We start from the raw sequence: 23,151 nt of genomic DNA on the forward strand, positions 1-23,151 counted from the left end.
ATGAGACTGGTGTAGGGGGATAGGGGACCTGGATAGAGACTGGTGTAGGGGAACAGGGGACTGACCTGGATAGAGACTGGTGTAGGGGGGATAGGGGACTGACCTGGATAGAGACTGGTGTATGGGGATGGGGACTGACCTGGATAGAGACTGGTGTAGGGGATAGGATGAGGGGACTGACCTGGATAGAGACTGGTGTAGGGGGGACAGGGGACTAACCTGGATAGAGACTGGTGTAGGGGTACAGGGGACTGACCTGGATAGAGACTGGTGTAAGGGGACAGACCGGGGACTGCGGGGGACCTGGATAGAGACTGGTTTAGGGGGACAGGGGACTGACCTGGATAGAGACTGGTGTGGGGGGACAGGGGACTGACCTGGATAGAGACTGGTGCAGGGGGATAGGGGACTGACCTGGATAGAGACTGGTGTAGGGGACTGGGGACTGACCTGGATAGAGACTGGTGGACCCGGGGGACAGGGGACCGACCTGGATAGAGACTGGTGTAGGGGGACAGGGGACTGACCTGGATAGAGACTGGTGTAGGGGATAGGGGACTGACCTGGATAGAGACTGGTGTAGGGGGACCGACCCGGATAGAGATGACAGGGACTGACCTGGATAGAGACTGGTGTAGGGGGATAGGGGACTGACCTGGATAGAGACTGTGTAGGGGATGGGGACCGACCTGGATAGAGACTGGTGTAGGGGGGACAGGGGGACTGACCTGGATAGAGACTGGTAGGGATAGGGGGACCTGATAGAGAGGGGACTGATTCCTGGATAGAGACTGGTGTAGGGGATAGGGGGACTGACCTGGATAGAGACTGGTGTGGGGACAGACCCAGGGGGACTGACCTGGATAGAGACTGCAGGGGACAGGGGTGACAGGGGAGGGGACAGGGGACTGGATAGAGACTGGTGTGAGGGGACAGGGGGATAGGGGCCTGGATAGAGACTGGTGTGGGGGATGGGGACTGACCTGGATAGAGACTGGTGTAGGGGATAGGGACTGACCTGGATAGAGACTGGGTGTAGGGGGATAGGGGACTGACCTGGATAGAGACTGGTGTAGGGGGATAGGGACTGACCTGGATAGAGACTGGTGTAGGGGGATAGGGGACTGACCTGGATATTAGAGGGACTGACCTGGTGTAGGGGGACAGGGGGACTGACCTGGATAGAGACTGGTGCAGGGGACAGGGGACTGACCTGGATAGAGACTGGTGTAGGGGGATAGGGGACTGACCTGGATAGAGACTGGTGTGGGGGACAGGGGACTGACCTGGATAGAGACTGGTGTAGGGGACAGGGGACTGAACTGGATAGAGACTGGTGTAGGGGGATAGGGGACTGACCTGGATAGAGACTGGTGTGGGGGACAGGGGACTGACCTGGATAGAGACTGGTTTAGGGGGACAAGGGACTGACCTGGATAGAGACTGGTGTGGGGGACAGGGGACTGACCTGGATAGAGACTGGTGCAGGGGGATAGGGGACTGACAGACTGGATAGAGACTGGTGTAGAGGGGAGTATTGGTGGGACTGACCTGGATAGAGACTGTGTAGGGGGACAGGGACCTGATAGAGACTGCGGGGGGACTGACCTGGATAGAGACTGGTGTAGGGGATCGGGGACTCCCGGACAGAGACCTGGATACCCGGGGCTGGTGTAGGGGGATAGGGGACTGACCTGGATAGAGACTGGTGTAGGGGGATGGGGACTGACCTGGATAGGAGACTGGTGTAGGGGGGACAGGGGACTGACCTGGATAGAGACTGGTGTAGGGGGACCAGGGACTGACCTGGATAGAGACTGGTGTAGGGGGGGGACCGGGGACTGACCTGGATAGAGACTGGTGTAGAGGACAGGGGACTGACCAGCATAGAGACTGGTGTACCCGGGGATGAGGACTGACCTGGATAGAGACTGGTGTAGGGGGACAGGGGACTGACCTGGATAGAGACTGGTGTAGGGGGACAGGGGACTGACCTGGATAGAGACTGGTGTAGGGGGATAGGGGGACTGACCTGGATAGAGACTGGTGTAGGGGGATGGGGACTGACCTGGATAGAGACTGGGTGCAGGGGACAGGGACTGACCTGACAGAGACTGCAGGGGATAGGGGACTGACCTGGATAGAGACTGGTGTAGGGGGGACAGGGGACTGACCTGGATAGAGACTGGTGGGGGGGACAGGGAGACTGACAGACTGGATGACAGAGACTGGTGCAGGGGGACAGGGGACTGACCAGGATAGAGACTGGGTGTAGGGGGACAGGGGGCGGATGACCAGGATAGAGACTGAGTGCAGTGGGATAGGGGACTGACCTGGATAGAGACTGGTGTGGGGGGGACAGGGGACCGACCCGATAGAGACCTGGATAGAGACTGGTGTAGGGGGGACAGGGGACTGACCTGGATAGAGACTGGTGTGGGGGACAGGGGACTGACCTGGATAGAGACTGTGTAGGGGGACAGGGACTGACCTGGATAGAGACTGGTGTAGGGGGACAGGGGACTGACCTGGATAGAGACTGGTGTGGGGGACAGGGGACTGACCCGGATAGAGACTGGTGTAGGGGGACAGGGGACTGACCTGGATAGAAGACTGGTGTAGGGGATAGGGGACTGACCAGGATAGAGACTGGTGTAGGGGGACAGGGGACTGACCAGGATAGAGACTGGGGTAGGGGACAGGGGGACTGACCAGGATAGAGACTGGTGTAGGGGGACAGGGGGACTGACCTGGATAGAGACTGGTGTAGGGGGACAAGGGACTGACCTGGATAGAGACTGGTGTAGGGGGGACAGGGGACTGACCTGGATAGAGACTGGTGTGGGGGGGACAGGGACTGACCTGGATTAGAGACTGCGTAGGGGACAGGGGACTGACCTGGATAAGAGGGACTGACCTGATAGGGGGACAGGGGACTGACCTGGATAGAGACTGGTGTAGGGGGACAGGGACTGACTGGATAGAGACTGGTAGGGGACAGGGGGAGATAGGGGGGGACTGACTGGATAGAGACTGTGTAGGGGGACAGGGGACTGACCAGGATAGAGACTGGTGTGGGGACAGGGGACCAGGACTGGTGTAGTGTGGGGGACTGACCTGGATAGAGACTGTGTGGGGACAGGGGACTGACCTGGATAGAGACTGGTGTGGGGGACAGGGGACTGACCTGATAGAGACTGGTGTAGGGGATGGGGACTGACCTGGATAGAGGCTAGGTGTAGGGGGACAGGGGACTGACCTGGATAGAGACTGGTGTGGGGGACAGGGGACTGACCTGGATAGAGACTGGTGTAGGGGGATAGGGGACTGACCTGGATAGAGACTGGTGTAGGGGATAGGGGACTGACCTGGATAGAGACTGGTGTAGGGGATAGGGGACTGACCTGGATAGAGACTGGTGTAGGGGACAGGGGACTGACCTGGGATAGAGACTGGTGCAGGGGGACAGGGGACCTGGATAGAGACTGCAGGGGGACAGGGACTGAGACTGGTGTGGGGGACAGGGGACTGACCTGGATAGAGACTGGTGTAGGGGGACAGGGACTGACCAGGATAGACTGGTGTAGGGGATAGGGACCGACCAGCTAGGGGGATCAACTGGGACTGGTGTAGGGGGATAGGGGACTGACTGGATAGAGACATGTAGGGGATAGAGACTAGAGTGTGGGGGACAGGGGGACTGACCTGGATAGAGACTGGTGTGGGGGGACAGGGGACTGACCTGGATAGAGACTGGTGTAGGGGGATGGGGGACTGACCTGGATACAGAGACTGGTGCAGGGGGACAGAGGACTGACCCAGGATGGGAACTGGTGTAGGGGGATAGGGGACTGACCTGGATGTATAGGGAGACCTGGATAGAGTAGGGGGACAGGGGACTGACCTGGATAGACTGGTGTGGGGACAGGGGACTGACCTGGATAGAGACTGGTGTGGGGGACAGGGGACTGACCAGGATAGAGACTGGTGTGGGGGGACAGGGACTGACCAGGATAGAGACTGGTGTAGGGGGATAGGGGACTGACCTGGATAGAGACTGGTGTAGGGGGACAGGGACTGACCTGGATAGAGACTGGTGTAGGGGACAGGGGACTGACCTGGATAGAGACTGGTGTAGGGGGACAGGGGACTGACCTGGATAGAGACTGGTGCAGGGGGACAGGGACTGACCTGGACAGAGACTGAGTGACAGGGGGACCGAGATAGAGACTGGTGTAGGGGCCTGGATAGAGACTGGTGTAGGGGGACTGGGGGACCGACCTGGATAGAGACTGGTGTAGGGGGACAGGGGACTGACCTGGATAGAGACTGGTGTAGGGGGGATAGGGGACTGACCTGGATAGAGACTGGTGTAGGGGGATGGGGACTGACCTGGATAGAGACTGGTGTAGGGGGGACAGGGGACTGACCTGGATAGAGACTGGTGTAGGGGGACAGGGGACTGACCTGGATAGAGACTGGTGTAGGGGATAGGGGACTGACCTGGATAGAGACTGGTGTGGGGGGATGGGGACTGGCCTGGATAGAGACTGGTGTAGGGGGACAGGGGACTGACCTGGATAGAGACTGGTGTAGTGGGGATAGGGGACTGACCTGGATAGAGGCTGGTGTGGGGGACAGGGGACTGACCTGGATAGAGACTGGTGTAGGGGGATAGGGACTGACCTGGATAGAGACTGGTGTAGGGGGATAGGGACTGACCTGGATAGAGGCTGGTGTGAGGGGAACAGGGGACTGACCTGGATAGAGACTGGTGTGGGGGGACAGGGGACTGACCTGGATAGAGACTGGTGTAGGGGGATAGGGGACTGACCTGGATAGAGACTGGTGTAGGGGGACCCAGAGGGGACTGACCTGGATAGAGACTGGTGTAGGGGACAGGGACTGACCTGGATAGAGACTGGTGTAGGGGGACAGGGGACTGACCAGGATAGAGACTGGTGTGGGGGACAGGGGACTGACCTGGATAGAGACTGGTGTAGGGGGACAGGGACTGACCTGGATAGAGACTGGTGTGTGGGGACAGGGGACTGACCTGGATAGAGACTGGTGTAGGGGAACAGGGGACTGACCTGGATAGAGACTGGTGTAGGGGATGGGGACTGACCTGGATAGAGACTGGTGTAGGGGGATAGGGGACTGACCTGGATAGAGACTGGTGTAGGGGAACAGGGGACTGACCTGGATAGAGACTGGTGTAGGGGGACAGAGGCTGACCTGGATAGAGACTGGTGTAGGGGGACAGGGGACTGACCTGGATAGAGACTGGTGTAGGGGACAGGGGACTGACCTGGATAGAGACTGGTGTAGGGGGACAGGGGACTGACCTGGATAGAGACTGGTGTGGGGACAGGGGACTGACCTGGATAGAGACTGGTGTGGGGGACAGGGGGACTGACCTGGATAGAGACTGGTGTGAGGGGGACAGGGACTGACCTGGATAGAGACTGGTGTAGGGGGACAGGGACTGACCTGGACAGAGACTGGTGTAGGGGGACAGGGGACTGACCTGGATAGAGACTGGTGTAGGGGGACAGGGGGACTGACCTGGAGCAGAGACTGGTGTAGGGGACAGGGGACTGACCTGGATAGAGACTGGTGTAGGGGGACAGGGGACTGACCTGGATAGAGACTGGTGCAGGGGACAGGGACTGACCTGGATAGGGACTGGTGTAGGGGGACAGGGGACTGACCTGGATAGAGACTGTAGACAGGGACTGTGGAGGGGACAGGGGACTGACCTGGACAGACCGATAGAGACTGGTGTAGGAGGATGGGGGACTGACCTGTGATGACGTTGATGTCAGGATAAACCTCTTCATTCAGGCTGACAGCAGCACTGTCCCTCTCAAACGCGTCTCTCAGTTCCTTCTTCACTGCAGCTGAACCACACAGACGGTACAGACCCACCACCTACAGACAGACAGACAGACAGGCAGGCAGGCAGGCAGACAGACAGACAGACAGACAGGCAGGCAGGCAGGCAGACAGGCAGGCAGGCAGGCAGGCAGGCAGACAGGCAGGCAGGCAGGCAGGCAGGCAGGCAGACAGACAGACAGACAGACAGACAGACAGACAGACAGACAGACAGACAGACAGACAGACAGACAGACAGACAGACAGAACCATTAATAAACCATATATGCACCGCGGATCCAATGCCTGAGACAGACATGAGACAACCAAAACCATTCAGACACATCAACATTTACATGTTCCAGCTGGTTTACTTGACCTCTATAGAGTACATATCAGTGTAAATGAGGGGGGGGTTGTTGTCCTGTGTATGAAACAGTGTAGATGAGGGGGGTTGTTGTCCTGTGTATTAAACAGTGTAGATGAGGGGGGTTGTTGTCCTGTGTATTAAACAGTGTAGATGAGGTGAGGTTGTTGTCCTGTGTATTAAACAGTGTAGATGAGGGGGGTTGTTGTCCTGTGTGATAAACAGTGTAGATGAGGTGGGGGCTGTTGTCCTGTGTATGAAATAGTGTAGATGAGGGTGGGGGGGGGTTGTTGTCCTGTGTATTAAACAGTGTAGATGAGGGGGGGGTTGTTGTCCTGTGTATTAAACAGTGTAGATGAGGGGGGGGGTTGTTGTCCTGTGTATTAAACAGTGTAGATGAGGGGGGTTGTTGTCCTGTGTATTAAACAGTGTAGATGAGGTGGGGGGGTTGTTGTCCTGTGTATTAAACAGTGTAGATGAGGTGAGGTTGTTGTCCTGTGTATGAAACAGTGTAGATGAAGGGGGGGTTGTTGTCCTGTGTATTAAACAGTGTAGATGAGGGGGGTTGTTGTCCTGTGTATTAAACAGTGTAGATGAGTGGGGGGGGGGTTGTTGTCCTGTGTATTAAACAGTGTAGATGAGGGGGGGGTTGTTGTCCTGTGTATTAAACAGTGTAGATGAGGGGTGGGTTGTTGTCCTGTGTATTAAACAGTGTAGATGAGGGGGGTGGGGGGTTGTTGTCCTGTGTATTAAACAGTGTAGATGAGGGGGGGGTTGTTGTCCTGTGTATTAAACAGTGTAGATGAGGGGGTTGTTGTCCTGTGTATAAACAGTGTAGATGAGGGGGGGTTGTTGTCCTGTGTATTAAACAGTGTAGATGAGGGGGGGTTGTTGTCCTGTGTATTAAACAGTGTAGATGAGGGGGGGGTTGTTGTCCTGTGTATTAAACAGTGTAGATGAGGGGGGGGTTGTTGTCCTGTGTATTAAACAGTGTAGATGAGGGGGGGTTGTTGTCCTGTGTATTAAACAGTGTAGATGAGGAGGGGGTTGTTGTCCTGTGTATTAAACAGTGTAGATGAGGGGGGTTGTTGTCCTGTGTATTAAACAGTGTAGATGAGGGGGGTGTTGTTGTCCTGTGTATGAAACAGTGTAGATGAGGTGGGGGGGTTGTTGTCCTGTGTATTAAACAGTGTAGATGAGGTGGGGGTTGTTGTCCTGTGTATTAAACAGTGTAGATGAGGGGGGGTTGTTGTCCTGTGTATGAAACAGTGTAGATGAGGGGGCAGTTGTTGTCCTGTGTATTAAACAGTGTAGATGCAGGGTGGGGGGGGGTTGTTGTCCTGTGTATTAAACAGTGTGAGATGAGGGGGGTTGTTGTCCTGTGTATTAAACAGTGTAGATGAGGGGGGGGGCTGTTGTCCTGTGTATTAAACAGTGTAGATGAGGGGGGGTTGTTGTCCTGTGTATGAAACAGTGTGCTGTAAACTAACTAACCCTCAGTCCTCTCTTCTGGATCTCAGCCACACTCTTCTGAATGAGCAGAGGAACGGGGCAGCGGTGTTCTCCTTGTCCACCAGGTGGCGATAGCTCCACTCCAAACACCATGGGGGTTGAGGTGGCAGGGTCGGGGGTCGGGGGCTCCACTGCTCCAGCAGGGTCAACTTCACGTACAGTAGACCCCTGGGCTCTAATCTAACGCAGATATCTGCTGAGACCGAGAGGCTGGGGAAGGAGAGGGACAGAGGAAAGGGAAGGAGAGGGACAAGAGATAGACAGAAGGGGAAGGAGAGGGACAGAAGGGGAAGGAGAGGGACAGAAGGGGAAGGAGAGGGACAAGGGGAAGGAGAGGGAGAAGAGATAGCAGAAGGGGAAGGAGAGGGACAGAAGGGGAAGGAGAGGGACAGAAGGGGAAGGAGAGGGACAGAAGGGGAAGGAGAGGGACAGAAGAGATAGCAGAAGGGGAAGGAGAGGGACAGAAGGGAGATAGCAGACAGAAGGGGAAGGAGAGGGACAGAAGAGATAGCAGAAGGGAAGGAGAGGGACAGTAGAGATAGCAGAAGGGGAAGGAGAGGGACAGTAGAGATAGCAGAAGGGGAAGGAGAGGGACAGTAGAGATAGCAGAAGGGGAAGGAGATGGACAGAAGAGATAGCAGAAGGGGAAGGAGAGGGACAGTAGAGATAGCAGAAGGGGAAGGAGAGGGACAGTAGAGATAGCAGAAGGGGAAAGAGAGGGACAGTAGAGATAGCAGAAGGGGAAGGAGAGGGACAGAAGAGATAGCAGAAGGGGAAGGAGAGGGACAGTAGAGATAGCAGAAGGGGAAGGAGAGGGACAGAAGAGATAGCAGAAGGGGAAGGAGAGGGACAGTAGAGATAGCAGAAGACAGGGAAGGAGAGGGACAGAAGAGAGAGCAGAAGGGGAAGGAGAGGGACAGAAGAGATAGCAGAAGGGGAAGGAGAGGGACAGAAGAGATAGCAGAAGGGGAAGGAGAGGGACAGAAGGGGAAGGAGAGGGACAGAAGGGGAAAGGAGAGAGGGACAGAAGGGGAAGGAGAGGGACAGAAGAGATAGCAGAAGGGGAAGGAGGAGAGGAGGAGGGAATGAACAAGAGAAGGACAAACACAGTTGATTGACAGAGTGATTCCAAAAGAAGATCAGGAACTAAGGTGAGCTAAGATGCCTTCAGACAAAATAAAGTCCACTGGTATGGAAAACCCTTCTGCTGCATCCCCTCACAGTGCCAAGCATCAGTGAAGTGGATGGTACAATAACAACAGCGAGACACTTCATCTACTACGTTCATATGAACTTTTAACTCTCTGGTTGCTCCTACCTTTGAACAGAGGGGGTATGGACACAGCCCCCAGACAGCAGACCCTGTTCCTGGTCGCTGCTGTGGAGTCGCTGCCCTTCATGGTGGTAGTCTCAGCCCGGGGTAAGGGGTGAGCACCACCAGTTTCAGCAGCCTGGCCCTCTCCAGCTCCAGGTTGAAGGTGTGGTTGAGGGGCAGGGAGCCTCCCTGGAGGTTAGCAGGCCGGTACGGGCCCTGGTTACACCATCCACCTGATGAACACAATGGAAAATAAGCTGCACTGTTTGGTGTTATTCTCAATGATACTAAATACAGTGCAGACAGACAGACAGACAGACAGACAGACAGACAGACAGACAGGCAGGCAGGCAGGCAGGCAGGCAGGCAGGCAGGCAGGCAGGCAGACAGACAGACAGACAGACAGACAGACAGACAGACAGACAGGCAGGCCAGACAGACGGACGGACAGAGAAAGAGACAGACAGACAGACAGACGGACAGACGGACAGACAGAGAAAGAGACAGACAGACAGACAGACAGACAGACAGACAGACAGACAGACAGACAGACAGACGGACAGACAGAGAAAGAGACAGACAGACAGACAGACAGACAGACAGACAGACAGGCAGGCAGGCAGGCACGCAGGCAGGCAGGCAGGCAGGCAGAGAAAGAGACAGACAGACAGACAGACAGACAGACAGACAGACACGTTATTATAAATCACCTGGATGGCACAGAACACCTCCTTACTGGCGTCCTGTTTAGGGGACCTGAGCAGTTTCTCCACCCCAACGAGATGCACCGTGAGCAGGCCGGAGACGCGCTGGGCGCACCGTGGCTGGTCCGACAGGTTGTAGACTCTGAAGGAGCTCAGGTCAGAGGTCATGGTCACTCCCTCCTGGCTGGAGTGGTGGGTGGAGCGGGGTGGTGGAAGAGGGGGTTGTGGGCTGAGGAGGGTCCCCCTGGTCCACCCTGTTTGGGCAGCAGCTCAGGTGAGTCTCCGTCGCTCAGGTAGCCCCCTTACTGGCGGCAGAGGAACGTCCCCTGGAGGAGCGTCGTTGTGGTCTCGCCGGGGCCGAAGTGTCCAGGTGGTACCTGCTGATCACCTCGTTGGACTGCTCCTTACGGACGTTTGGGGGTGATGTCCCTCTCCACCTCCATCCTCCTCCTCGGCCCGTCCCCTCCTTCCCGTGGCGATGGGAGCGCGAGGAGCGCAGGCTGAGTTTACGGCGGAGTTCGGGGAGTTTCTTCATCTTCATGGAAAGGGATTTCCGGACCATTCCTGGGGATTTGATCCTGTCCATCATGCTGCTGGCCACACCCCCTTTCTTCTGGGCCCCGGGGCTGTCTGAGGGGACTGACACACCTCCTCCGGAGCTGGCCACACCACCTTTCTTCTGGGCCCCGGGGCTGTCTGAGGGGACTGACACACCTCCTCCGGAGCTGGAAACACCCCCTTCTCCACCTGCAACCCCGAAAGACTGCAGTTCCTCACTCTGGATCTGTTGAATCACATCTGAGATGGATGGAGAGAGGAGAGATGATGGAGAGAGGAGAGATGATGGAGAGAGGAGGGGGGGAAGGGAGAGAGATGAGGGGGAGAGATGATGGAGAGAGGGAGAGATGATGGAGAGAGGAGGAGAGATGATGAGAGAGGAGAGATGATGGAGAGAGGAGGGGAAGGGAGAGGAGAGATGATGAGGGGGAGAGATGATGGAGAGAGAGGGGAATGGAGAGATGATGGAGAGAGGAGAGATGATGGAGAGGGGGGAATGGAGAGAGGAGAGATGATGGAGAGAGGAGAGATGATGGAGAGAGGAGAGATGGAGAGAGGAGGGGATGGAGAGATGGAGGAGGGGAAATGGAGAGAGGAGAGATGATGAGGGGGAGAGATGATGGAGAAAGGAGAGATGATGGAGAGAGGAGAGGAATGGAGAGAGGAGAGATGATGGAGAGAGGAGGGGAATGGAGAGAGGAGAGATGGATGGAGAGAGGAGAGAGAAGGAGAGAGGAGAGGGATGGAGAGAGGAGAGAGAAGGAGAAGAGAGAAAGAAGGGGGGATGGGAGAGAGGATGAGAGAGGAGGGGAATGGAGAGAGGAGAGAGAAGGAGAGGGATGGAGCGAAGAGAGAAGGAGAGAAGAAAGGAGATAGATGTCATATAGCAACAGTTAGTTATCTGTAGGTGACTACAGTACCTTCATGTGGCTACAGTAGTTATCTGTAGGTGACTACAGTACCTTCATGTGGCTACAGTAGTTATCTGTAGGTGACTACAGTAGTTATCTGTAGGTGACTACAGTACCTTCATGTAGCTACAGTAGTTATCTGTAGGTGACTACACTACCTTCATGTGGCTACAGTAGTTATCTGTAGGTGACTACAGTAGTTATCTGTAGGTGACTACAGTACCTTCATGTAGCTACAGTAGTTATCTGTAGGTGACTACACTACCTTCATGTAGCAACAGTAGTTATCTGTAGGTGACTACAGTAGTTATCTGTAGGTGACTACAGTACCTTCAAGTAGCTACAGTAGTTATCTGTAGCTGACTACAGTACCTTCATGTAGCAGCAGTAGTTATCTGTAGGTGACTACAGTAGTTATCTGTAGGTGACTACACTACCTTCATGTAGCAACAGCAGTTATCTGTAGGTGACTACAGTAGTTATCTGTAGGTGACTACACTACCTTCATGTGGCTACAGTAGTTATCTGTAGGTGACTACAGTAGTTATCTGTAGGTGACTACATGTAGCAACAGTAGTTATCTGTAGGTGACTACACTACCTTCATGTAGCTACAGGAGTTATCTGTAGGTGACTACACTACCTTCATGTGGCTACAGTAGTTATCTGTAGGTGACTACATTACCTTCATGTGGCTATAGTAGTTATCTGTAGGTGACTACAGTAGTTATCTGTAGGTGACTACAGTAGTTATCTGTAGGTGACTACAGTACCTTCATGTAGCAACAGTAGTTATCTGTAGGTGACTACACTACCTTCATGTAGCAACAGTAGTTATATGTAGGTGACTACAGTAGTTATCTGTAGGTGACTACAGTAGTTATCTGTAGGTGACTACAGTAGTTATCTGTAGGTGGCTACAGTAGTTATCTGTAGGTGGCTACAGTAGTAATCTGTAGGTGACTACAGTAGTTATCTGTAGGTGACTACAGTAGTTATCTGTAGGTGGCTACAGTAGTTATCTGGATGTGACTACAGTAGTTATCTGTAGGTGACTACAGTAGTTATCTGTAGGTGACTACAGTACCCATGTATCATATGAATCATGTAGCTACAGTAGCTTGTTCTACAGTATGTACTTACCTGGCTGTAGCTGTCTCTGTCTCTGTCTCTCCTACTGCAGGCTGAGCTGTCTAATGTGATGGCTTTGGTCTGCTGGGCGCTGTCTGGGCTGGAGCCACCTGAAGGGCACTGGTTCTGGGTGGCACGACGCTCTAAAGGGAGGCCCCTCCACCTGCAGCGGTGCCAGGGCTCACCACCATCCCTGCCCGTCTCTGGCTCCTCATCTGGGGATCCCTCGACGTCTCTGACAGCCTCTGTCTCCCCTCCTCCTCCAGGGGTTCTCACTGTCTAACCCAACACCCCCCTCCCCCTCCTCCTCCTCCTCCTTCTCCCCACCTCCACCTCCTCCACCTCCTACCTCCTCCTCCTCCACCCCCTCCTCCACCTTCCTCCTCCTCCACCTCCTCCTCCTCCTCCTCCTCCTCCTCCACCCCCCTCCTCCTCCCTCCTCCCACCTCCTCCTCCTCCACCTCCTCCCCTCCTCCTCCACCTCCTCCTCCTCCACCTCCTCTTAAACGTCCTAAACCTCCGATGCCACGCATGTAGCAACGTCCTCCTCCTCTGGAATAGGGTTGTACCAAATGTTGTTGTCCCCTTCTGTGCGTTGCCTCAGCTCAGCGAAGCAGTTGGGGGGGAAGCCTGGACGACTACAGTAGGACTCGTCGGCAGCCTGGCTCTTTCCTGTGGACAGTACCCAGGCTCGGCTGCTCCTGTCCAGGGACTGGAGATAGGCCCCTGACCCAACGAGGACTTCACCATACAGGAGGAGACACAGATCTCAGCGTAACCTCCTATAGGGTTGGTGAACTCCGGGACTGCGGTGTGGACAGGGGGAGGAGGCTCACAGAAGGAGGTGCTACATTGTCCCTGATGCTCCCAGTCTAAATCATCACACCTCCTCCTGTCCAGCCCGGCCTCCACTAACGTCTTCTGGCTCCAGGCCTGTTTGGAGTTTGAGACCTGGGCCTTTCCTGAGCTGCTATCCGAGTCACAAGCCCCGTAGAGCAGTTATCTGTGAGAGCCCTCTGTGCCTGGTGTGGAGGCCAGTTTGGCCCACTGCTGTTTCTTGGCCACTGTTATCTGGGTGCGTGGGGTGGTGGTGCTGTCCTCCGTTGGCGGGGTCGGGGGTTCGGCCTCCGCTGTCGTTACCGTTGACAAAGATAAGGACGAAGCGCTTTGGATGACATCACTCTTCCGCTGGATGTCTGGAGGGAAACAACACAACTATTATGGTCTGTATTATGGTCCTCATCCAGTCCAATAAAGACTGTATTATGGTACTCATCCAGTCCAATATAGACTGTATTATGGTCCTCATCCAGTCCAATATAGACTATTATGGTCTTCATCCAGTCCAATATAGACTATTTAAGGTCATTATCCAGTCCAATAAAGACTGTATTATGGTCCTCATCCAGTCCAATATAGACTGTATTATGGTACTCATCCAGTCCAATATAGACTGTATTATGGTCCTCATCCAGTCCAATATAGACTGTATTATGGTCCTCATCCAGTCCAATAAAGACTGTATTATGGTCCTCATCCAGTCCAATATAGACTGTATTATGGTCCTCATCCAGTCCAATAAAGACTATTTAAGGTCATTATCCAGTCCAATAAAGACTGTATTATGGTCCTCATCCAGTCCAATATAGACTGTATTATGGTCCTCATCCAGTCCAATAAAGACTGTATTATGGTACTCATCCAGTCATAGACTGTATTATGGTCCTCATCCAGTCAATAAAGACTGTATTATGGTCCTCATCCAGTCCAATATAGACTGTATTATGGTCCTCATCCAGTCCAATAAAGACTAGAAAGGTCATTATCCAGTCCAATAAAGACTGTATTATGGTCCTCATCCAGTCCAATATAGACTGTATTATGGTCCTCATCCAGTCCAATAAAGACTATTTAAGGTCATTATCCAGTCCAATAAAGACTGTATTATGGTCCTCATCCAGTCCAATATAGACTGTATTATGGTCCTCATCCAGTCCAATATAGACTGTATTATGGTCCTCATCCAGTCCAATATAGACTGTATTATGGTCCTCATCCAGTCCAATAAAGACTATTTAAGGTCATTATCCAGTCCAATAAAGACTGTATTATGGTCCTCATCCAGTCCAATATAGACTGTATTATGGTCCTCATCAGTCAATATAGACTGTATTATGGTCCTCATCCAGTCCAATATAGACTGTATTATGGTCCTCATCAGTCCAATATAGACTGTATTATGGTCCTCATCCAGTCCAATATAGACTGTATTATGGTCCTCATCCAGTCCAATATAGACTGTATTATGGTCCTCATCCAGTCCAATATAGACTGTATTATGGTCCTCATCCAGTCCAATGTAGACTGTATTATGGTCCTCATCCAGTCCAATAAAGACTATTAAGGTCATTATCCAGTCCAATAAAGACTATTAAGGTCATTATCCAGTCCAATAAAGACTATTATGGTCATTAAGAGCGTTCCTAATGAAGCGATGGGCGAGAGAGGCGTTCCTAATGAAAGCGAACGAGACGCGAGAGCGTTCCTAATGAAGCGATGGGCAACGAGAGGCGTTCCTAATGAAGCGATGGGCAGCGAGAGCGTTCCTAATGAAGCGATGAAGCGAGAGGCGTTCCTAATGAAACGATGGGCAACGAAGGCGTTCCTAATGAAACAATGGGCAACTAGAGCGTTCCTAATGAAGCGATGGGCAACGAGGCGTTCCTAATGAAGCGATGGGCAACGAGAGGCGTTCCTAATGAAGCGATGGGCAACGAGGCGTTCCTAATGAAGCGATGGGCAACGAGAGGCGTTCCTAATGAAGCGATGGGCAACGAGAGGCGTTCCTAATGAAGCGATGGGCAACGAGAGGCGTTCCTAATGAAGCGATGGGCAACGAGAGACGTTCCTAATGAAAGCGATGGGCAACGAGAGGCGTTCCTAATGAAAGCGATGGGCAAGGAGAGACGTTCCTAATGAAACGATGAGCAACGAGAGGCGTTCCTAATGAAACGATGAGCAACGAGAGACGTTCCTAATGAAGCGATGAGCAACGAGAGGCGTTCCTAATGAAATGATGAGCAACGAGAGATGTTCCTAATGAAGCGATGGGCAACGAGAGGCGTTCCTAATGAAACGATGGGCAACGAGAGACGTTCCTAATGAAACGATGGGCAACGAGAGGCGTTCCTAATGAAGCGATGGGCAACGAGAGACTGTCACAAAGGACAGTAAGCATTTCCTTTACCTCTGCTGATTTGTGTGACTGACTTGGTCCCAAGAACAACATTTTTTCCCAAATGTGTTTCTGTCTACAATGAGTCATGAGGAAAAGGAGAGGAGAGGAGAGAATAGTCGGAAAATGAAAGAGCATAAACAGCTTGAGAGCGAAGGAAAGGAGTAGGGGGTTAGCTATTTAGTGGTTTGTTAAGTCTCTCTCTCTCCATAACTCAGTCCCATCTCTCTCTCTCTCTCTCTTTCACTTTCTCTCTCTCTCTCCTTTGCTCTCTCTCTCTCTCTCTCTCTCTCTATACCTCAGTCCCATCTCTCTCTCTCTCTCTCTCTCTCAGTCCCATCTCTCTCTCCATACCTCAGTCCCATCTCTCTCTCTCTATCTCTCGCTCCATACCCCAGTCCCATCTCTATTACACTCTCTCTCTCTCCATACCTCAGTGCCATCTCTCTCTCTCTCTCTCTCTCCATACCTCAGTCCCATCTCTCTCTCTCTATCTCTCGCTCCATACCCCAGTCCCATCTCTATCACACTCTCGCTCTCTCCCATCTCAGTGCCATCACACTCTCTCTCTCTCCATACCTCAGTGCCATCTCTCTCTCTCTCTCTCTCTCTCTCTCTCTCTCTCTCTCTCTCTCCATACCTGTCCCATCTCTCTCCCTCTCTCTCCATACCTGTCCCATCTCTCTCTCTCTCTCCATACCTCAGTCCCATCTCTATCACACTCTCTCTCTCTCTCTCTCTCTCCATACCTCAGTCCCATCTCTCTCTCTCTCTCTCTCTCTCCATACCTCAGTCCCATCTCTATCACACTCTCTCTCTCTCCATACCTCAGTCCCATCTCTCTCCCTCTCTCTCCATACCTGTCCCATCTCTCTCTCTCTCTCCATACCTCAGTCCCATATCTCTCTCTCTCCCTCTCTCTCCATACCTCAGTCCCATCTCTATCACACTCTCTCTCTCTCCATACCTCAGTCCCATCTCTCTCCCTCTCTCCATCCATGTCCCAGTCTCCATCTCTCTCTCTCCATACCTCAGTCCCATCTCTCTCTCTCTCTCTCATCTCTCTCTCTCCCTCTCTCTCCATACCTCAGTGCCATCTCTCTCTCTCTCTCTCCATACCTCAGTCCCATCTCTCTCTCTCCATACCTCAGTCCCATCTCTCTCTATCTCTCTCTCCATACCTCAGTCCCATCTCTCTCTCTCTCTCTCCATACCTCAGTCCCATCTCTCTCTCTCTCTCTCCATACCTCAGTCCCATCTCTCTCTCTCTCTCTCTCTCTCCATACCTCAGTCCCATCTCTCTCTCTCTCTCTCCATACCTCAGTCCCATCTCTCTCTCTCTCTCTCCATACCTCAGTCCCATCTCTCTCTCTCTCCATACCTCAGTCCCATCTCTCTCTCTCCATACCTCAGTCCCATCTCTCTCTCTCTCTCTCCATACCTCAGTCCCATCTCTCTCCCTCTCTCTCCATACCTCAGTCCCATCGCTCTCTCTCTATCTCTCTCTCTCTCTCCATACCTCAGTCCCATCTCTCTCTCTCCATACCTCAGTCCCATCTCTCTCTCTCTCTCTCCATACCTCAGTCCCATCTCTCTCTCTCTCTCTCCATACCTCAGTCCCATCTCTCTCTCTCTCTCTCCATACCTCAGTCCCATCTCTCTCTCTCTCTCTCCATACCTGTCCCATCTCTCTCTCTCTCTCTCCATACCTCAGTCCCATCTCTCTCTCTCTCTCCATACCTCAGTCCCATCTCTCTCTCTCCATACCTCAGTCCCATCTCTCTCTCTCTCTCTCCATACCTCAGTCCCATCTCTCTCTCTCTCTCTACATACCTCAGTCCCATCTCTCTCTCTCTCTCTCCATACCTCAGTCCCATCTCTCTCTCTCTCTCTCCATACCTCAGTCCCATCTCTCTCTCTCTCTCTCCATACCTCAGTCCCATCTCTCTCTCTCTCTCCATACCTCAGTCCCATCTCTCTCTCTCTCTCCATACCTCAGTCCCATCTCTCTCTCTCTCTCCATACCTGTCCCATCTCTCTCTCTCTCTCCATACCTCAGTCCCCTCTCTCTCTCTCTCTCTCCATACCTCAGTCCCTCTCTCTCTCTCTCTCTCCATACCTGTCCCATCTCTTCTCTCTCTCTCCATACCTGTGTCCCCAGTCTAATCCCTTCTCTCCATACCTCAGTCCCATCTCTATAGTCTCTCCATTACCTACAGTGCCTTCTGAATAACCTCCACTGTGTCTATAGTCCCATCTATATACAGTGCCTTCATACCTAACCCCACTCTCTCTAGTCTAATCCTTATATACAGTGCCATCTGAATACCCCTCCTGTGTCTATAGTCTAATCCATTCTTACCCTCTCCTTCCTCTCCCCCCAGTCTATAGTCTTTCTGCCTCTCTGAATAACCCCTCTTTTTCCTGTGGCTGTCTTACAGTGCCTTCATGAATAACCCCACTGTGTCTATAGTCTAATCCATTATATACAGTGCCTTCATGAATAACCCCACTGTGTCTATAGTCTAATCCATTATATACAGTGCCTTCATGAATAACCCCACTGTGTCTATAGTCTAATCCATTATATACAGTGCCTTCATGAATAACCCCACTGTGTCTATAGTCTAATCCATTATATACAGTGCCTTCATGAATAACCCCACTGTGTCTATAGTCTAATCCATTATATACAGTGCCTTCATGAATAACCCCACTGTGTCTATAGTCTAATCCATTATATACAGTGCCTTCATGAATAACCCCACTGTGTCTATAGTCTAATCCATTATATACAGTGCCTTCATGAATAACCCCACTGTGTCTATAGTCTAATCCATTATATACAGTGCCTTCATGAATAACCCCACTGTGTCTATAGTCTAACCCACCTTATACTGAACAGTGCCTTCACCCTGAACATAACCCACCCTGAACAGTAGACCCACCCTGATACCCTGAACAGTAGACCCACCCTGATACTGAACAGTAGACCCACCCTGAACAGTAGACCCACCCTGAACAGTAGACCCACCCTGAACAGTAGACCCACCCTGATACTGAACAGTAGACCCACCCTGATACTGAACAGTAGACCCACCCTGATACTGAACAGTAGACCCACCCTGATAACAGTAGACCCACCCTGATATACAGTGACCCAACAGTAGACCCACCCTGATACTGAACAGTAGACCCACCCTGAACAGTAGACCCACCCTGATACTGAACAGTAGACCCACCCTGAACAGTAGACCCACCCTGATACTGAACAGTAGACCCACCCTGAACAGTGGACCCACCCTGAACAGTGGACCCACCCTGAACAGTAGACCCACCCTGATACTGAACAGTAGACCCACCCTGAACAGTAGACCCACCCTGATACTGAACAGTAGACCCACCCTGAACAGTAGACCCACCCTGATACTGAACAGTAGACCCACCCTGATACTGAACAGTAGACCCACCCTGAACAGTAGACCCACCCTGATACTGAACAGTAGACCCACCCTGATAACAGTGGACCCACCCTGAACAGTAGACCCACCCTGATACTGAACAGTAGACCCACCCTGATACTGAACAGTAGACCCACCCTGAACAGTAGACCCACCCTGATACTGAACAGTAGACCCACCCTGAACAGTAGACCCACCCTGAACAGTAGACCCACCCTGAACAGTAGACCCACCCTGATACTGAACAGTAGACCCACCCTGATACTGAACAGTAGACCCACCCTGAACAGTAGACCCACCCTGAACAGTAGACCCACCCTGAACAGTAGACCCACCCTGAACAGTAGACCCACCCTGAACAGTGGACCCACCCTGATACTGAACAGTAGACCCACCCTGAACAGTGGACCCACCTGAACAGTAGACCCACCCTGAACAGTGGACCCACTCTGAACAGTAGACCACCCTGATACTGAACAGTAGACCCACCCTGATACTGAACAGTAGACCCACCCTGATACTGAACAGTAGACCCACCCTGATACTGAACAGTAGACCCACCCTGAACAGTGGACCCACCCTGATACTGAACAGTGGACCCACCCTGAACAGTAGACCCACCCTGAACAGTGGACCCACCCTGATACTGAACAGTAGACCCACCCTGATACTGAACAGTAGACCCACCCTGATACTGAACAGTAGACCCACCCTGAACAGTAGACCCACCCTGATACTGAACAGTAGACCCACCCTGAACAGTGGACCCACCCTGATACTGAACAGTGGACCCACCCTGAACAGTGGACCCACCCTGAACAGTAGACCCCCCTGAACAGTAGACCCACCCTGATACTGAACAGTAGACCCACCCTGAACAGTAGACCCACCCTGAACAGTAGACCCACCCTGATACTGAACAGTAGACCCACCCTGAACAGTGGACCCACCCTGAACAGTAGACCCACCCTGATACTGAACAGTAGACCCACCCTGATACTGAACAGTAGACCCACCCTGATACTGAACAGTGGACCCACCCTGAACAGTAGACCCACCCTGATACTGAACAGTAGACCCACCCTGAACAGTAGACCCACCCTGATACTGAACAGTGGACCCACCCTGAACAGTGGACCCACCCTGATACTGAAAAGTAGACCCACCCTGAACAGTAGACCCACCCTGATACTGAACAGTAGACCCACCCTGATACTGAACAGTAGACCCACCCTGATACTGAACAGTAGACCCACCCTGAACAGTGGACCCACCCTGATACTGAACAGTAGACCCACCCTGAACAGTAGACCCACCCTGATACTGAACAGTAGACCCACCCTGAACAGTAGACCCACCCTGAACAGTAGACCCACCCTGAACAGTAGACCCACCCCTGAACAGTAGACCCACCCTGATACTGAACAGTAGACCCACCCTGAACAGTGGACCCACCCTGAACAGTAGACCCACCCTGATACTGAACAGTAGACCCACCCTGATACTGAACAGTAGACCCACCCTGATACTGAACAGTGGACCCACCCTGAACAGTAGACCCACCCTGAACAGTGGACCCACCCTGATACTGAACAGTAGACCCACCCTGATACAGTAGTGGACCCACCCTGATACTGAACAGTGGACCCACCCTGAACAGTAGACCCACCCTGAACAGTGGACCCACCCTGATACTGAACAGTGGACCCACCCTGATACTGAACAGTAGACCCACCCTGATACTGAACAGTGGACCCACCCTGAACAGTAGACCCACCCTGATACTGAACAGTGGACCCACCCTGAACAGTGGACCCACCCTGATACTGAACAGTAGACCCACCCTGAACAGTAGACCCACCCTGATACTGAACAGTAGACCCACCCTGAACAGTAGACCCACCCTGATACTGAACAGTAGACCCACCCTGAACAGTGGACCCACCCTGAACAGTAGACCCACCCTGAACAGTGGACCCACCCTGATACTGAACAGTGGACCCACCCTGATACTGAACAGTGGACCCACCCTGATACTGAACAGTAGACCCACCCTGAACAGTGGACCCACCCTGAACAGTAGACCCACCCTGATACTGAACAGTGGACCCACCCTGAACAGTGGACCCACCCTGAACAGTAGACCCACCCTGATACTGAACAGTAGACCCACCCTGATACTGAACAGTAGACCCACCCTGAACAGTAGACCCACCCTGATACTGAACAGTAGACCCACCCTGAACAGTGGACCCACCCTGAACAGTAGACCCACCCTGAACAGTGGACCCACCCTGATACTGAACAGTGGACCCACCCTGATACTGAACAGTAGACCCACCCTGATACTGAACAGTAGACCCACCCTGAACAGTAGACCCACCCTGAACAGTAGACCCACCCTGATACTGAACAGTGGACCCACCCTGAACAGTAGACCCACCCTGAACAGTGGACCCACCCTGATACTGAACAGTAGACCCACCCTGAACAGTAGACCCACCCTGATACTGAACAGTGGACCCACCCTGAACAGTAGACCCACCCCTGAACAGTGGTGAACAGTGGACCCACCCTGATACTGAAAAGTAGACCCACCCTGAACAGTAGACCCACCCTGATACTGAACAGTAGACCCACCCTGAACAGTAGACCCACCCTGATACTGAACAGTAGACCCACCCTGAACAGTGGACCCACCCTGAACAGTAGACCCACCCTGAACAGTGGACCCACCCTGATACTGAACAGTGGACCCACCCTGATACTGAACAGTAGACCCACCCTGATACTGAACAGTAGACCCACCCTGAACAGTGGACCCACCCTGAACAGTAGACCCACCCTGATACTGAACAGTAGACCCACCCTGAACAGTGGACCCACCCTGAACAGTAGACCCACCCTGATACTGAACAGTAGACCCACCCTGATACTGAACAGTAGACCCACCCTGAACAGTAGACCCACCCTGATACTGAACAGTAGACCCACCCTGAACAGTAGACCCACCCTGATACTGAACAGTAGACCCACCCTGAACAGTAGACCCACCCTGATACTGAACAGTAGACCCACCCTGAACAGTAGACCCACCCTGATACTGAACAGTAGACCCACCCTGATACTGAACAGTAGACCCACCCTGATACTGAACAGTAGACCCACCCTGAACAGTAGACCCACCCTGATACTGAACAGTAGACCCACCCTGATACTGAACAGTAGACCCACCCTGAACAGTAGACCCACCCTGAACAGTGGACCCACCCTGATACTGAACAGTGGACCCACCCTGATACTGAACAGTAGACCCACCCTGATACTGAACAGTAGACCCACCCTGATACTGAACAGTAGACCCACCCTGATACTGAACAGTAGACCCACCCTGAACAGTGGACCCACCCTGAACAGTAGACCCACCCTGATACTGAACAGTAGACCCACCCTGAACAGTAGACCCACCCTGATACTGAACTGTGGACCCACCCTGATACTGAACAGTAGACCCACCCTGAACAGTAGACCCACCCTGATACTGAACAGTAGACCCACCCTGAACAGTAGACCCACCCTGATACTGAACAGTAGACCCACCCTGAACAGTAGACCCACCCTGATACTGAACAGTAGACCCACCCTGATACTGAACAGTAGACCCACCCTGATACTGAACAGTAGACCCACCCTGAACAGTAGACCCACCCTGATACTGAACAGTAGACCCACCCTGATACTGAACAGTGGACCCACCCTGAACAGTGGACCCACCCTGAACAGTAGACCCACCCTGAACAGTGGACCCACCCTGAACAGTAGACCCACCCTGATACTGAACAGTAGACCCACCCTGATACTGAACAGTGGACCCACCCTGAACAGTGGACCCACCCTGAACAGTAGACCCACCCTGAACAGTGGACCCACCCTGAACAGTAGACCCACCCTGATACTGAACAGTGGACCCACCCTGATACTGAACAGTGGACCCACCCTGAACAGTGGACCCACCCTGAACAGTAGACCCACCCTGATACTGAACAGTAGACCCACCCTGAACAGTAGACCCACCCTGAAC

At 52.9% G+C, this 23,151-nt stretch overlaps 1 pseudogene; it reads right to left on the bottom strand.

Moving 5' to 3' along the window:
- Positions 1–3,614: 3,614 nt before the first annotated feature.
- The window catches only part of LOC135521679 (rho GTPase-activating protein SYDE2-like), a 49,398-nt pseudogene continuing 29,861 nt past the window's right edge, over positions 3,615–23,151 (bottom strand).

The sequence above is a fragment of the Oncorhynchus masou genome, chromosome 30 (genome assembly GCF_036934945.1).
Source record: "Oncorhynchus masou masou isolate Uvic2021 chromosome 30, UVic_Omas_1.1, whole genome shotgun sequence".
Taxonomy (NCBI): Eukaryota; Metazoa; Chordata; class Actinopteri; order Salmoniformes; family Salmonidae; genus Oncorhynchus; species Oncorhynchus masou.